Source organism: Marmota monax, unplaced genomic scaffold (genome assembly GCF_021218885.2).
Source record: "Marmota monax isolate L192 unplaced genomic scaffold, Marmota_monax_Labrador192_F-V1.1 WCK01_AAM20220418_F8-fsc00022, whole genome shotgun sequence".
Classification (NCBI taxonomy): domain Eukaryota; kingdom Metazoa; phylum Chordata; class Mammalia; order Rodentia; family Sciuridae; genus Marmota; species Marmota monax.
Genome location: NW_026695215.1, coordinates 4,391,711 through 4,409,790, shown reverse-complemented (window position 1 = coordinate 4,409,790; position 18,080 = coordinate 4,391,711). Strand labels below are relative to the sequence as shown.

At 45.2% G+C, this 18,080-nt stretch overlaps 1 protein-coding gene across 1 annotated transcript in view; it reads left to right on the top strand.

Moving 5' to 3' along the window:
- The first annotated feature begins 14,563 nt into the window (after positions 1–14,563).
- The window catches only part of Plch1 (phospholipase C eta 1), a 191,946-nt gene continuing 188,429 nt past the window's right edge, over positions 14,564–18,080 (top strand). Inside the window, exon 1 of the mRNA XM_058574872.1 lies at positions 14,564–14,767. The gene's annotated coding sequence lies outside the window, so the exon portion shown is untranslated. The remainder of the gene's footprint in view (positions 14,768–18,080) is intronic.

The window sequence follows — 18,080 nt, the reverse complement described above, 5'->3', positions numbered from 1 at the left end:
CCTGTGTCCAAGGCTGCTTTCCTCCCAGCTGCTTTCTAACTATGAATCTGGGGCAGTGCCAGGACAGGTCACAGAGACCACCCTGTTGTTTGAAGCGGGAGGGGACATCCTGGAGGGGACATCCGGAGGAGGATAACAAGAAACCAGGTGCTGAATGCAAAGAACCAGATGCCTCTGGACACTTTGGGTTCCTGAAGCTGAGGTACTTAACTGCCCTGTTTCCCCCAAGTTGCCACCCCCCACTTTTTTTTCTTTATCTTAGTAAATTATATCTGGGCCTCACTTTGACCCATCCTTAATTCCTTTATGCAAGGATATCAAGGACTCTCACAGCTTCAGTTGGGGTTCACTTCCCTCCTGAGGACCTCCTTGGGATGCCTGTCCCAGGGACGGTGACATGGACACCTTCTTGAAGGCATGTGATCTCTGGGTGGCCAGACCCAGCTGGCTGGCAGCCATTGCCAGGGCCGAGGACGTCGCCTTTTGGCTTCATTTCTGAACTGTAGCCTGGCTTGTCTGAAGGACCGAGGGCAAGATGAACAGGTGACTGCAGAGAAGGTGGCTCTTTGATACAGGACATGGTCATAATGTAGCCATTTGAAAAAGTGAAAAAGCCCCTTTGAGGCCAAATTTTTTACCAAAGCTTAGGTTTTTTCCTTTCTCAAAGAGAGGATTTACTACTTCTTAGGCCTTTTGGGATTCAAAACATATAACCCAAAATACATCACATTGGTGTACTCGGTATTTTAAGCCAAAGGAATTGAGAGAACTGCAGAAACAAGAAGGTCACTCTGGGACCATCTCCCACCTTTCTTCCCCGAAAGGGACCATAAAAGAGTTCTCTAAGCTGCCTTCCCTGAGTTAGGGATGGTTCTGCCCTGGAATCACAGGCCCAGAAGAGTTTGCACTAATAGTCCTTGCTTAGCCGCATTGATTACCACAGGTCATACCCCTCTGCCCTGCAGATGCACATCCTCATGACTGTCCACACAATGTGCCCTTCTTCTGGGCCCCATGGGCTTCTGTATCCGCAAGCTCCTGTGGGACATGTACGTTAAATCTGTCATGCTTTTCATCTCTCTTGTCCTGGCAGGTGTCAGCCATGGACCCTATAAAGGGCAAGGAGAAGATCACTTTTTGCCTCTGTGATTTTCTGTCTGAGACAACAGGCCCATGGCCACTGTTTTTTCTCTTGGCCTTCTTTTTATAGATCTCAGTACCCACATCACTTTCTTCCTTTTGTTTTTTTCTTTTGTGAGATGGGGTCTTGCTATGTTGCCTGGGCTGGTATGGAACTCCAGGGCTGGAGTGACCCTCCTGCCTCAGCCTCCTGAGTAGCTGGTACCATAGGCACATGCCACTTGCCTTACTTAAATGTAGTTTTATCAAATTAATTTAGTGCTTTCTTATTTCTAAAGGATTGGATTTTTTTTTTGGACCTTCATGATCTATTTTATTTTTGATTTATGTTTCCTTTGGGAAGGGTATTTTCCAATTACCTACCTTCCCTTCACTTCCCTCCCTCCCTCCCTCCCTCCCTCCCTTCCTTCCTTCCTTCCTTCCTTCCTTCCTTCCTTCCTTCCTTCCTTCCTTCTCAGGGACTGACCTGGTGCTTAATCACTTCACATTCCCAACCCTTTTTCATATTTTATTTAGAGACAGAGTCTCACTAAGTTGCCCAGGGTCTCTCTAAGTTGGCTTTGAACTTGCGATCCTCCTGCCTCAGCCCTACACTCTGTGGATTGCAGGCGTGCACCACTGTGCCTGGCTTGATCATAGTTAAGAGAAGGGGAAACTTGGGAGAAGAGTGAGGACCGAGCTCACAGATCCTCAGCACTCCCTCTGTTGGGCTGCTCACAGCACATTCCAAGACGCCACAGTGGGGCCCGCTATTATGTGTCATTATAATGCAAATCAACTAAAAATCAATTTAAAAAACTGAAGTAAATAGAAACAAATTCCAGTAATACCCAGAGGGGGAAGCCGAGAAGCCAACTCTGCTTATTGAAGTTCCTGTTGGCTCCGTGCCTGAGGTAGGCATCCCCAGTTGGCTCCTCTTGGTTCTAGCTCCGGGGTCCTCCTGGGGCTTCCTGCCAGCAGCGGGAGAGTCTCACCTCTTTCTTTCTCTTCACAGCTGCTTAACTCCCACAGCAGTCTAGTCTGCAGCCCCTAAATGCTGGCTCCCTACATTCTGCAAGGGAGGGACCCTGGAGCGTGCTGTGGAAGGTGGTTGGATGGATCATTGCATCTATAAAAGGGGAAGGGTCACGGGACCAGTTCTACCTAAGTCTTGCTGGTTTCCACAGTATTAGTTGAACTAGAGGTGAAAGACCTAAGCAACCTCATTCTACTTGGGACCTCATTTTGCTCTGAAACTTAACCTCTGACCTACTACAGTACTAAAGTCAGGAAAATAACACAGAAAAGCTCTATGGAAACAGTTCTCGGAAAAGCCACAGATGGTGATTGCCTAAGATAGGCCAAGATATTGAAATATCTGAAATTCCAGATGGCCCCCACCTAGATGTGGCGACCAATATCTAAACTAGAAGCCCTGCAGCTTGGCACATACTCCCCTTGCGACATCTTCACGATTTAAACCAATCAATTTTAAGTACGTCAACCCCTTGAACTAACCAATAATCCTTTCCAGATTCTTTCCCACCACTTGATACAGTAATAATGTTTTAGAGTTATTATTTGATTTTCCTGCGGTGTGTGATGATTTGCTAAGAGATGCTATGATGTATGTGGGGGTCCCTGCCTTCTCCAAACAATGTATAAAACTGCTGCAAACCCTGGGCTCTGGGCCTCTCAGCGTCACCAGTTGCAGAGGACCGAGCTAGCTCGTGATAAACACCTCTTTGCTGCTTACATCAATCTTGGTCTCTGGTGGTCTTTTGAGGGTCCCGAACTCTAGCATAACAGAGGAAACTCATGTTGTTAAGCTAAGTGATAGAATGAGGGCTCCTCTCTTGCTTCTCTCTGTCTCTCCATATATATATAGTTAGTCGCAATACTTTTGATTTTATTTATTTGCTTCACTCTTTTTATCAGGCCTTTTTTTCCTGGTCTCAGGAAAACAAAGTGCTGGCAGGTTTGGTGGCTTAGCAAGTTTCAGAAAAGGGACAATCACTATTTGTTACGTTGGTGAGATATTAAGTCCTCTGAGTCTGTAAAAAGAGGAGTGTTTTGGTTTGGATGTGAGTTGTCCCCAGTGCTCCTGCTAATGCAGGAATGTTGGGAGGTGACATGGTTGGATTGTGAGAGCTGGAACATCACAGTTTGAACATCCATCACAGTTTGAACAGTCCGTGTGGGTGGTAACCGAAGACAGGTGAGGTGTGGCTGTTGAATGGGTCACTGGGGGCTCCCTGGAAAGGTCACCCTTCTCTGTGTCACTTTCCTTTGCCCTCACCCTCCTTAGCTTCCCTGAGGGGAGCAGCTTCCCTCTGCCACATCCTTCCGCCATGATGTTGTGCCTCACCTAGGGCCCAGAACAATGGAGTTGGCCATTTATGAACAGTCTGTGCAACTGTGATTCAATGGTAAACTTTTCTTAGTTAGGAAAGCTGACCAAAACAGCGAGCACAGCCCAATGTCCAGCCTTCCTCCTCCACCATTCGGATGGGGGAGGGCAGGGGTGGCCGCTGCTCCGCAGACTGTAACCTCCCCTCTTCTCACTCCCAGATCTCTTCTTACATCAGGTGCTTGTGAAACCTAAATCAGCTTGGATTTTTCCCACCACTGGGTGGGGGAGTGGGAAGTCTGCTGCCTGAAGTAGCTTTCTTACCCCTTAGCTGGAAGGAACATCTGGGCCTGGATCCCAGCATGCTGCATCCCTGTTACTCCCACTCTCTTTGGTGACTCCCTGAGTCTGGTACCCCACTGCTATACACCTGCAAAAACTGCTTTGGGAGAATTCACTGCATTTGAGGGGAGCAGATAATGTGCCAAGAGTTTTCTTCTAACATTTCCCAGCACCGTGTGATCCCACAGCAAATGGGACTGCACCTCTGCCTTATGAGTCCCTGGGGGCAACTAACACTTGTGCTGTCCCAGGGCCTGTTGACAAGTCCACTGGCTTATTATAAATAGAGTACAAGAAAAGGCAGCATTTCAGAAATTCAGAGCACCAGCAGAATCCTCATCATTTAACCTCCAATAAAGGGGTGGTGGGTGCACTGGGTGAGTTTCTCCTGCTGCTGGCTTGCTGGGGCAGGTAGATCCCAGCTCCCAGCCTTGGAGCTTCTCTCCTGCCGCCACCAAGGCAGCTGTTTCAGTGAGGGCAAATCACAGGGGGAAAGTGAGGCAAATTGGTGAAACTGCTGAAGAAAATGAAAGACTCAAGAACATAAATATAATCAAGAACAGAAATTTGAAAGTGGAATAATGAAAAAGACTTTTTTTTTTCTTTTTTGAACAATAGTGATTGAACCCAGCGCCTCACACATGCTAGGTAAGAAATCTAGCATTCAGCCACATCCCCAACCCTTTTTAAAATTTATATTTTGAGACAGGGCCTTGCCAAATTGCCCAGATGGTCCTTGAACTTGTGATCCTCCTTCCTCAACCTTTTGAGTAGCTGGGATTATAGGCACGCACCACCAAGCCTGGCTATAAAGAATCTAAAATTAATAGGTGTGGTGGTACACACCTGTAACCCCAGCTACTCTGGAGGTTGAGCAGGAGGATTGCAAGTTCCAGGTTAGCTGCAGCAACTTAGCCAGACCTATCTCTGAATAAAATAAAAAAGGACTGCGGATGAGGCTCAGTGGTAGTGCACTTGCCTAGCATGCACAAGGTGCTGGATTCAACCCCTCGCACTGCAATAATAAATAAATAAATAAATAAATAAATAAATTTTAAAAATCAGATTTACATTTGATTCTCCTCCATATCCATGGGTACTACATCTGTAGATTCAACTAACTGCAGATCAGAAATATTTGGAAGCCAGGCACAGTGGCACACATCTGTAATCCCACTACCTGGGGAGGCCAAGGCAGGAGGATCACAAGTTCAAAGCCAGCTTCAGCAAAAGCGAGGTGCTATGCAATTCACTGAGACCCTGTCTCTAAATATAATACAAAACAGGGCTGGAATTGTGGCTCAGTGGTCAATTCCCCCCTGAGTTCAATCCCTAGTACTGAAAAAAAAAAAAAAGGAAAAAAATTGATGTCTGTACTGAACATGTACAGATTTTTTCCTTGTCATTATTCTCTAAATAATACAGTATAACAACTCTTTACATAGTGTTATGTGTTAAGTATATAGAGTCTATGCACAGGTTACATGCAAATGCCATCTCATTTTATGTGACAGACTAGAGCTTTCACATATTTTGGTACCCTTGAGGGTCCTGGAACCAGTACCCTGAGCATATAGAGGGTTGACTTTCCTATTTCAATGACAACTTGAGCTTGTTCATCTAACTCCCATCCCTCCCATTAAAATGACATCAAAAGGCTGGGGTTGTGGCTCAGTGGTAGAGCACTTGCCTAGCACATGTGAGGCACTGGGTTTGACTCTCAGCTCCACATAAAATAAAAAAATAAATAAAGTAAATAAAGGTATTGTGTTCATCTATAACTAAAAATATATTTTTAAATGACATCAAAATACTAAATAAATATTAAAATAAATAGGAACAGTATCAGTGATGGAACATGGAAGGTGCCATTATTTAGCTAGCTAAAGTTTTGCCAATAGGATGAAGTAGAATTGTATGGAGATATTATGATTCTAGAGTTAAGGGTGTTGGGTTACCCAATAAAGTTCCAAAGTCCATCCTCTAGTTTGGGGTCCCTGAGTGATATAAATTCATTTTGGTCAGGTCTAGAGGTCATTCCTCATCATCTGGAAGCCTAAGCTAAATGCCAGTGTTGCCAGTATGTACTTGGGAAGGAAAATAGGCTGTCAGTAGGTCCTAGCAATGCATTACACTGCTGGGCAGGAATTATGTTTCTTGGTCAGTCAATTTGGGTGCCTATATTAGTCAGCTTGCCATTACTATAACAAAATGCCTGAGATAATGAATTTTTAAAAAGGAAAGATTTATTTTGGCCACAGTTTCAAAAGTGTCAGTCTATGGTCACTTGGCCTTATTACTTTTGGCCTTTAGCAGCACAATATATCATGGCATGAGCCCATGGCAGAGGAAGCTGTTTGCCTCATGAAGGCAGGGAAGCACAGAGACACAGGAAGAGGCTAGAGTCAAGGGCATGTCCCAGTAACCTAACTTCCTCCCACTCAGGAAGGGTTCCACAGCCTGGTGACCAACCCTTCAGCGCTTGGGCTTTTCCAAACCATGGCAGTGCTCCGTTCTGTTCTCTGCAAGATTGCCCTTTTGCTTCAAGGTCTCTGTGAACACAGGAATGGGGCAGATCCACCCTCTAAGCTCTGGACAACCATAGAAGGCCCTTCTGTTGATGTGATTGGGAAGTGTGAGGATGGTCAAGGGTTGGGCCTTTCTTCTTGCAGAGATTTAATCTCATCCAGCTTTGAGATCTGCCAAGTTAGTGGGCAGGATGTGTGCCTTTGGGCTACTGCTGTCCTCCTTTAGTTCTGTTCTGAGAACTATGACTTTCTTTTTTCATTTCTAAAGGACACATGGGAACATCATTTTCAACTGTAGGCTATAATCTATCAGGGAGAGGTGAAGTCAGTTTAATGGGTTCCACCAATAATTTAAACAGAAAAGAATGAAGGAACAGAACAGAATAAAATACATCTGAGTGCATTGCACATAGCCAAGGCACATATTATTTTGTTAAAATTGTTTTTCATTATAAGAATATTTGTGTGTACTGGCTTGCAATCAAAAAACAATTTTTTTTTTGAGATATTTCAAGATAGGGTCTTGCTATGTTGCCCAAGGCTGGCCTTGATTGCCCAGGCTCAAGTGCCTGGCCTGCCACGTTGGGAGCTGGGACGACAAGCACCCACCACTGTGCCTGACTCGAAAGTATCACATTATAGGCTACTGAAAGTTGCTTTACAAGATCTCATTTTATAGTACACGCTTCTGAAGAAGCCTTAAAATGGGTTTCTATCACTCCAGTGAGGTTGAATAATCAAGACAGAAATACAGTTTTTTTAAATTGAGATACTAACATCATTTCTGTTTTCTGCTTTGTTTTGGTTATCAAAACACAGCTTGTAAATATTTTAAAACTTTGTACCTGTTGAAGAACCCGAGTTGTTAGCGCCCTCTTCTGTTCTATAAGTACACTCACACCAGTTTTGGCACTTGGCACATACAGTCTCTCCTTTGAGTTACAGTGAATAACTGTAATTCAAACCATACTTATTAAATTTTGGAGCATTTTTGCTCCCTCCACAGCAGTTAGCCAAGTTTCTTGCTTATACTGTGAACCAAATAAATACTTGTTAAATCAATGAGTGAACTCTTTAGAGTGGTCTTCTCACTTTGGCCAGAACCTATCTTTCTCATCTAATTTCCCCCCATAAATTCTATAATGCTATACTATTAAGATTAGTTTTCCCTAAACGACCTGAAAGAACATTTTATAAACTTGTCAAGTTTAAAAATGACATTTACTTTGAATAAATCAAGCCCTCTAAATTCATATTTCATTATAATGTGCAAGCAAATAAAACAAAAACTAGCCTACACCTTTTTTAGATGCAATTTTTCCTTTTCCTATATGAAAAACTACCAATAGTTTTCTGGTTAAACCAACAGGTGTTATAAGGGAAACATACTTACTTAGAATTCCAAATAGTGGGGAAATAAAATAATTTCCTTTGTGCTGTAAATTGCATTTATTTTTAAATTTTCAAAGCTTTAGAATTTGCATTCCAACTGTTCCACTGGTTTCTTCTTTTCTCTCTACAGTACAATCTGCTCATCTTTCTAATTTTCTATTCAATATCTTGGAAAATGGGGGGCTAGGGATATAGCTCAGTTGGCAGAGTGCTTGCCCTGCATGCACAAGGCCCTGGGTTCAACCCCTAGCAACACACACACACACACACACACAAAGAATAATTATATCTAGAAAAATGGTAGCTTTATCAGATGACTGGTCCACAACTGAATAGATTATGACAGTATATGTATTTTTTAACTATAATCTGGATTCTGCAGAAGTGCTTGTGGTAGTACTGGAGGAGTGGCCTGGTCAGAGTATTCCCTGGAGGGAACTTGTGGTCTTCACCCTTCCATCTTATATCCTCGCTGTGTAAAGCAGATCAATTAAACACCTTGTCCTCTGTAGGGAGGGAGCTCTGAGCATGTGATGGCTGCAGATACTGACTTTGTGGGAGGTCTTTCTGGAAACAAAAAGTTCAGAGCTGAACAGAAAAGCTCTTAGGGAAGGAAAAGGGGCTCTGTTCTTCTGTGACACTATTGTTTCTTCTAAAATACTTCATTCCCTCTATGGGGGTGGGAGGCAATGTTGGAGAAAATTAGATGGGAAAAGTTCACTTTACTTAGCATATTTTCAGCCTTTTAAAAACTACTCACTATGTACTAGGAACTTCCTAAGAAGTGTAACTAGGGTTAAGAGATGAGGAGTTGAACTGATGAACTTAATTTAGGCACAGCTCCACTATTTTATCTTCATTCAGCATTCACAGGATGGAATATTTTGCCAAGATACAAAAATGGAAAGCACAAGCTCATAACCCACTTGAATCAAAGTGTGAAATATGATATATCAAGAACTATGTAATGTTTTGAACAACTAACAATAAAAAAAAAAAAAAAAATGGAAAGCACGGAGTTCAGAATGCTGCTATCTAACCCAGACTCATTTCTAAAGGTGACAAGTTAACCGGCATTTTCTCCTTGTTTGTAAGGTGAAATGTTGTTTAGCTTGTAACATTTTCTACATTTCCATATGAAAAGGGAAAATAATTATATAGGTTCTTTATAGAAAAAATATGAATAGCCCATTTCAAAATGGATCAATTAAAGATGTTGTAGCCTGCTGGTAAGGAAAGAAGAGAGCCCAGCCTTAAAAAAATCCTTTTCCTTTGTCTGCCAAGTGTGGTTCAGCATAAAGACTTTGTTAGTATTTAAAAGCTTTAACTGGGTTGCCAACAAAACAGTGAAAATAATTGACATTTTTGAAAGCTCCTTTTGTACCAGGTCTTTTCCGCCCAGGGCCTCAGGTACAGGGGCCTTATTTAAATAAGTTGCTTTGGAGACACGGTTTCTTCAATAACCAAGATCAAAGTACTGCAAAGAAGTGTTAATCTATAAATGTATGTATCTCAGCGAATTCCCCACATTCTTGGGTAAAGTTGTCAACGTACTAATGACAGTTGAGACTAGTGACACGAAGGCCTTCATTATCCTATTCTACTTCTCTGGATGTATGAAAACTCCTTTGATAAACAGTGGAAAACACAAAACAACTCTTCCAGAGAAGGCCTTTCCTGCTTGTGCTCCCAGGCCACCTCCAGCTCAGCAGGACAGGTGGCCACCTGTGGAGAGACATGCCTCTCCTGCTGGGGAGGGAGGGATAGGGGCCCTTACACTTAGCCACTGCCCACCCCATCCCCTCCCTGGTACTTGGTGGACTCAGGAAATGTCTCTCCTGACTTTATTTTAAAAAATCTCTGGTATTAATGAAATGTACAAAGGTGTTCTGTCTCAGGAAGGAGCCCGGGAGGTGCACTTCTGTTCTTTTCATTTGGAAGAGTCCCCTCCTATCCTTGCTGAGTACTGTGGCTTCCTTACTGGGAACCAAGGGGTTCTGGTGGGACTGCCACTCTAAGGACCCACTTCTGTGGCCACAGTGTATAACCCAGGTCTGGCCACACATGCACTCTCCTTAGGGTAATAATTGATCTTGATCAGAGCCAGGTCAATTAAAATCCTTTCCTACAATCTTATTTACTGATGGTAAAAGCAAAAAGATTCCCCCCCCTGCCCCCTCCACTTCTGGCCCCAGGGCTGGGGTGCAAGTTGACATGACTGGAGCCTGGAGCTGTCCCTGTTCGTGCTCCCCCAGCCCCTGTCTGCCTACAGAGGAGGAGGATCCTAATGTATTAGCAGAGATAGGATAAAAACACTGAGAAAAGCAGAGAGAAAGTAGAAGTGAAAATGAAAGTGAGATAGGCCTAGTGGCACACACTCAAAATCCCAGCAACTCAGCTGAGGCTGGAGGATCACAAGTTCAAGGCCAGCCTGGGCAACTTAGAGAGTCCCTGATTTGAAATAAGAAAAACAAAAAGAGCGGGGGTGTAGTTTATTAATAGAGCACTATGTGGTTTAGTCCCTAGCACTGGGGGAGGCAGGTGGAAGGGTGTGAGTGACAAAGAGTTTGTGCTTGCCCAAGCTTTGGTCAGGTTTCTGAACCTTCTCCCAGGTCCATCCCTGCACTTTCTTGCAAAACCCAAGTTTTAGCAAAGACCCTTGCTGATTCTGTTCCATAAGAGTTGCCACCTGATCATGCTCCATATCTGATCGTGACCCTCATCCTCCACTGGGATCCGCTGATGTCTGATTGCCCTGGCCTTTTCTCCAGCAAGAATCCAGTTAGGTTGGTTTAGCCAGACTCCCTCCTACTTTTGATGGTTCTTCGTGATTTTTTTATCCACTGACCCCCACCTGCTCCTGGGTTGTGAATTTCCCCTGGCTACTCTAGTGGAATTGAGCCCAGTCTTTTTTCCCTACAGTAAGACCCTGGTATTGTGGGCCTGGCACTTACTGCCATGGTCTTGAAAGCAGTCTTCCTTACCAAGCTCAATAGATATCAGTTACTCATTTGTTCCTTAACAGGAGGTGAATGAATAACAGCTCTGAATGCTCTTCACACCTTGGCTGAAGTCCTTAACCACCACCCTCAGCTTTTTTATTTTGATACCTGGGATTGAACCCAGGGCACTCTACCATTTAGCTACATTCTAAGTCCTTTTTATTTTTTATTTTTATTTTGAGACAAGAATCTCATTGAAGGTTGGGGATGTAGCTCAGTTGGTAGAGTGCTAGCCTTACACACACAAGGCCCTGGGTTCAATCCCCAGTACCACCAAAAAAAAAAAAAAAAAAAAAAAAGAGTCTCACTGAATTGCCCAGTCTGGCCTTGAACTTGAGATCCTCCTGCCTCAGTCTGCTGCTGAGTCACTATGATTATATACCTGGGCCACTAGGCCTGGCTTCCCTTCCCCTATCTTAAGGTAATAGTCAATCTGTTGATTCTTTAGTTCATTTTATTTGGGATTTTGTTATTTGCATTTGAAAGTGTTGACCGACTTGGGATTCTAAGAGAGGTCTGCTCTCTGCTGCAGAAGTGCTTTCTATATTGAAGCTAAGACTGACCATCTAAAAGGAGCCTGGTGTGGCAAGCACTCAAAGAGATACATGTTGGGAGAGGGGTGGCTTGTCCTTGGCAAGCTTTTTGGTCATGGTTTCCCCTACTTCCTGCTGCATTGGTTAAAATAGGGATGTTTTGTATCTTCTTTCCTTTATTGCTTGTGGATGTAACTCAAGATTATTGCTGGTGAAATCAGAGTATCTTAAACATGGTTATTTTTGCAACAAAAAGCGCAATTTTGCACAGATAGAACAATCTCCTCTCAACACCAAGACTCCTAAAGCGGTTTCCTTGGTCCCCTCCCCCAGGAGATGCAGCGCGGTAGGCTCACCAAAAGGCACATCCATCATCGTTCTGTGTATCAGGCACGTCCTACAGGATCTTCTGTGATCCTGATGTCCGTGTACATTCTGTATCAAGGCAAAGGTGATAGGTAGAAATCTGGCAGCTATTTAGAAGGGAGGCCAGGCAGCCATGTGTCAGTATAATTAATGAGAGTTATCTCTAGGAAAGTGGGGGTTGGGAAAGATGTCTTTCACCAGTCCCTGGTATTTAAGAAAAATTGGTGCCTTCTTAGCCCTTTTAGTGCTGGAGGGACATTAAATCTAGGGACTGCTCTAAAGGACTTTGTACAACTACTGTGCAGATGGAAGGCCCTGTGCATGCATGGGGGGAGGGGGCGCCGGGCGGGCGGCTTTAACCCCAGGCTTTTTGGTAGAGATCATTTTGGCAGAGCTGAGCGAGCTGTGGGTCCCTACCATATGAAGTGGTAAGTCCTTACTAAAAGGTTACAGCTTGCATGAATGAATACCCAGAGAAGGTACTCTGCACCATGTAGGACATTTGTTTGTTCAAAAGAAGTTTTCTCCCAGATCCTGTTCTCTCCAATTTCCTGTGGCCAGAGGAGGGGGGTATCATTTGTTTTGTTTTTCTGTGTACTCTGGTAACCAGGGAAGGTCTGTGTAACCTAGAGAGGCTGTTTACTATCCTCAGTCTAACCCCGTTATTATTTCCTCCTATTGCCACAAATGGGAAAAATAGTTCTGTCTTGTTTCCAAAAACTTAGCAACATGACAACATTTTCTTGTTTTTGATCAGTGATTTTTCTTTGATTAATGATTTTTTTAAAAAAGAAAACTTGGAGGGAAAACTATATCAAAAGATTACAAATGGCTGGAATTATACCTCAGTAGTATACTACTTGCCTAGAGTGTGCAAGGCTCGGGTTTCAATCCCAGCACTACACACACACACACACACACACACAGGACATTTTGGCACACTTATAATTCACACCAACTTCAGAAATTCTTTCTTTGGAAAAGGGTGGGGGTTGGAGGGGCCAGAGGATAGGGCTTTAGCTGTATCTATAATGGTTAAAAAAAAAGTGGGGGGAGCATGAGGATTATAAGGTGTCACTCTTGGTTTTGGTAGGGTTGAAATACTGCATAATTTAAAATGTAAAAGTTCACAACATTATGGAAACTATAACTATCCAAATGAAGAATACATAGCCACCAAGACTCTTACAATGAACTTTGTGTTTGACTTTATTTTAACATATGTGTGTTTTCAGTTCCACAAAGACAAACACAGGAGGCTGGGGTAGATAGCTGTGGTGGATGAGGGGTTATCTTGCTATCTGTCTTTTTTTTTTTTTTTTTGGCTTTCCTAATCACCATGGAGATTACCAGTAAAACAGGTCCTTAAAAAGCGGTTGTCTACACAACAAAAAGCAATTTGGAGGCAGAGAATCATTTACTTAATTTCTTTTTTTGGTGCTGGGGGTTGAGCCCCCGGCCTCAGAGCATACTAAGCAGTTATAGCCCCAGTCCTACTTAATTTTTTATAAATTGGGGGTTGTGCGTGGGCATGATAAAAAAGAAAAAAAGAAAGAAATTTAGGAGGTTTCTTTCTATGGATGGTATGTATATTTTTTTTCTCCCCTAAATTGATATTTTCCTCACTCAAGCAGGAAGAAATTCAAGTGGCTCCTGCCGGCGGCGGCATTTTTCTTTTTTCCTGAGAGTTCAGGATTGCTTTCAGGATAAAGTTTTTTCTGGCCCATGGTGCTTTGCTGTGACATTGTAATTGCCTCTGTTGAACTGAATAATACAAATGGGTTGTTTCTATGGCGTCCGCTAAGTGGGATGAAAAGGTGAAACCCTATCCACCCCTACCCCAACTGTCTGTCAAAGTGGACTGGCAGTCAAGCCCGGCCCTCCAATCTTAGGCACTAGTTTGTAACTTTCTGAGCAAATTCATGTGTGAAAAAAGAAAATGACTTTGGTTTGCGTTGTCACTAAGCCCAGAAAATCCCTGCCAACCCCTTGCTGCCAGCTTTCCTTGGACCTTCTTATTGGAGAATTTTAAATTGAAAGGTGAGCGAGAAGCAACGTCCTCAGTCCCTCCCAGCCAGGCTTTGAACTAACAATAGGGCAGGTTGAATGAAGGCTGATAAATGCAAATCCTGGAATCTCGAAGCCGGATCACAGCGCTGCTACCCAGGCCAGCGACTCAGCGTTCCAGCATTTGCCCCGGTTCGTTCAGCAGATTTCATCTTTTCGTGAACACCGAGCGCCTGCTCAGCAAGCTTCCCCGGCCCCCATCCCCCACCGGTGTGCTCTTGTGCCCCACGGCTGGCTGCTCGAGTGTGCCAGTTACTAAATCAATCTGATTATTTGGCCAAGGAGTGGCACGGAAGAAAAGACCAGGGGGTAAATAACAAAGTGTATACCACCTACATCCCTTTCCTCAATTTTAGCTACACTTTACTCAAAATAGATCTCCTTGATTTAACAGCATAAGCATTCTATTTTCTTAGAATGGTTAAAAAAAACGGGAGGGGCGGTGACCGGCGCGCGCGCGCGTGTGATTCGGACACTTTGCTGGGAGCTGCTTAAGTCCCGCTCCAGCTCCTCTCACCTCCAACTTTGTTTCCGCACTCCTATGCCCTCCCACCACCCAGGCTCTCCCGACTACAGCCCCATGTAGAGCATCAAGGGGGATTCCCTGGATTTGGGAATTGTTTAAATTTGCCAGGTGCGGGGAGAAGGTGCTTCAATCCCAGTGCTCCTTGCCCTTGTCTACTCGGAGCCCGCAGGGGGAGTAGGCGGAGGGGCCAGATCCAGCCCCCGCTGGTCCGCCCAGCCCTTGGGGCCAGCAAGGCGCGGGCGCTCCAGTCCACTCCCCCGAGCTCCAGTTCTGATTTCCTCGGGAGCTGCGGGGCGGGGAGGGAGGGGGCTCCAGTGCAGCGTGAGGATTTGAATGAGAAAGCAGGTTGTGGCCGCGGCGCTTGCTCTTCCCCCATCCTCCCGGGGTCCGGCCGGCCGACGCGGAGAAGCGCCCTTCTGGGGGTCTTTCCTGGCCTGCTGTAGGGTCTGGAGTTGGAGGCGGACGCGCCGGTAACTCATCGCCCCGGGACGTGCCTCGAACTCCGGGAGTCCTTCATCTGCAGAGTACGCACAGCTGAGGAGGTCCGTACTTTTTGGGAAGGTGTGTGTGTAGGGTGGGAGCAGAAGGAGCGGTACAGCGAAGGGGGCTAATGAGCCTCTGGCGCGCCGGGGAGCAGGTGGCGGAGCTGCTCTCTGCAGCCGCCGCGAGACGCGCTCTACCCGCTGCCCGAGTGCTGGGTAAGGGGAAAGAGACACCGCTGCCGGTGGAGTCCCGCCATCCAGAGAATGTGGGTGTGCGACTGCGTTAGGACGAAACTCTGGGTCCCCAGCGGTGGCAGGGAGGGTCGAGCGTCGCTGCGGGAGCCCTAGGAGCGCGGACGCGGCGGGGGGCAGATCGGGCTTCCAGCGAGGGAGCGCGGTGTCCGCCACATGCTTCGTGGCTTGGGCTCCTCGGAGCGTCTTCCCAGCTCGGAACCCCGCCGAGGACGCGATGCGCGGGCGCAGGCCCGGCTTGAGGGTTGCGGGCTCCTGGGGCACGCGGGGGCTGCGGTGCCCGGGTCAGCGGTGCTCTGGGCAGCCGGCGCGCTCTGCGCCTGCGCGGTTCCCATGGCAACGGCGCGGCTGGGACGCCGCCGCTAGTGGCCCGGCGCCTGCTCCTCGCAGGGACTTTTGTTTGCAGCTTGGCGTGTACTTAGATCTCCTTTACCTGAGGAGGTTAGCACTGAATCAACAGCAGCCGAATGAAACGCAGAACGGAAAGGAGCCCTTCCCCTCCCTTGTCATTTTGATCATAGACAGAAAATAATGGTGAAAATTGCTCACGGGCCAGTAGCTGAGCACCTCCCCCCTTTTCTCCCACAGTGGGGGAGACGAATAAAATGCTTGCTTCCTGGTGAAGGCTGTCTGAAAACTCAGCTGTCTGGCCTGGAGTGTCGGGACAGCTCGCGCCCGCTTTCCGCGGAGCTAAGCTCCTGCACCTGCAGCCCGGTGTTCTTGGTTTACCATGGAGCCTGGAGGGTGGCCCCACCAGGGTGCGCCAGAGCAGGCGCCGGTCAGTAGACGAGCCTTTCCCAGGAGAGGCATTGCTCTTCCACCTGCTCCTATGGTTTGGTCTTTCAGGGGTTAAAATTCACTTAGCCATCTCAAGAGGTCATTTTCATTTTCTCTCCTTCTCATTATTTTTTCTTCTTTCTGGCATTGGAGATTTAACTCAGGGGCGCTTCCCCTTGAACCACAGCTCCAGGTATTTTTTATTTTTATTTTTTAAATTTTGAGACAGGGTCTTATCAAGTTGCCCAGCCTGGCTTGGATCTTGTGATTCTCCTGCCTGGGCCTCCCGAATAGTTGGAGTTGCAGGCGCGGGCCAGCTCGTAGGGCTCATTTTCATTTTCTTTAAATTGGGTCTTGACAGCCCCATCCTGCCTTTTAAATCCCATTTGTTTACACACAGGCGAGCATTTGGCAAGAGTATCTGGTGGGTGCTGTAGCTGCTGCTGCTTGCTTATTTTTCTTAGACTGCATCAATATTTGGCAGAGTGATTGAGACCTAGTTGCAGTTAAATAAGCACTGGCTAGAACCAATGTAACTACTAATTGAAGTTTAAAATGGAGATTTTTTTTTTTTAAACAGGGATTGAACCCAGGGGTATTTAACCACTGAGCCACATCCCCAGCCTTTATTTTTTATTTTGAGACAGTGTCTCGCTAAATTGATGAGGCTGGCTTTGAACCTGAGATCCTCCTGCCTCAGCCTCCTTAGCCCCTGGGATCACAGGCATGGGCTACCACACCAAGCTAAAATGGAGATAGTTTTCCTGAAATGAAATGAGGAAAAAATACCTTGGATGAAGTAACGTGGGTGTCATTTATTCCATTCCACCGCCCCCCCCCCCCCCCCCCCCCCCATTGGACCCAGGACCCTTTACCACTGAGCTATACCTCAGCCGTTTTTGAGACACGGTCTGGCTAAGTTGCCCAGGCTGGCATCCAGTTTGTGATCCGCCTGCCTCATGATGTGGTACCCGATTTTTAAACAATTTGCTTTCCAGAATAGCAAGTGTTTATTAGTGGTATAAGTTTTAAGATAATATCCTTCTATCATCAGCAAATATAATCCGCATATTGCTTTTCACATGACAGCAAATAACATGCTGTTGAAGTTCTCTCCCATTGGTTTTGTTATTAATGCTAGACATGGTGCTCAAATATTTGAGCACAATATTTAAAAAAATATTTAAATATTTTTAAAAAAAGCTCAGTTGAGTTTTTCCTTTTTTTTTTTTCCTATTAAGAAATAAAACTTAGGGCTGGGGCTGTGGCTCAGCAGTAGTGCACTTGCCTGGCGTGTGTAAGGCACTGGGTTCGATTCTTAGCATCACGTATAAATAAATAAAATAAAGGTTTATCAACAACTAAAAAAATATTTTTTAAAAATGGAAAAACTTAATTTTCAGGTTCAGGTATTTGTGACCCTCTGGTGGCTTGTTGCTGTCTCTAGTGCCTTGATTCTCAGTGCCTTGTGTTTCTGCTTGTACCAGGAGGCAGTGGGATAAGAAGATTGGGAGTGCTTGGAGGCAGGCTGGGGGAGGCCCCAAGGAGACAAAAGGAGGGGAAGGCGGTGGGCGGAGCCAGGATTGGTCTCTGAATGAAATGTGTTAAAAGTCACAGCTCCTGTTTGATAACGTTTTCTCAGGTCGTCAGCTTCAATTTATTAAAAAAAAATCTTTTTCATAATGGATAGAATTATAAAAAATTTAACATGATAATTCGATCCTTGTTCGGTTGCCATATGTAAACTACCAGGACAATCGTTTCTTTTTCTTTTTCAGCGCTGGGGCCTCACATGTTAAGCAAGTGCTCCACCACTCAGCTACTCGCAGTCCTGTACAAATTCTTAATGCAGCGTTTTGTATTTAATTTATTAATTTAGTTAACAAATATTTATCCAGAACTTATATACAAAGCAAGATAAATAAATCCAGATCCCTCCTCTCAGAATTAAGAGCTGTGAGTTTTGAAATAATTCTAATGTAACTTCAGGTTTTCAGGGTGCGGACTGTACCTTTGATGCTCCTAAGAGAATAGCTGATTTGGGGCTGATCAGACTTCTACATTCAGAAACACATGTGAAAACTTTGCAAAAAAAAATAAGTTTTTGAGCAATTAAAGAAAACTTTGTATATGGCAGGAAACATTGGATGCACCTGTCTGCTTACATTTTTGTAGTACAGATTGCCCTAAAACTCACAGTGCCGGCAAGTGCAGTGCTTGGGAGACCCACAGAAGCCTTCTCAGGTTTCTTAGATGAAGATAAGGTGAGAGTCCAGCGGTCCTTTGCTCGGCTCCCTGTTTCCTGACATCATGAACCAGCCTCTTCTAGGAACAGTGTTGATCT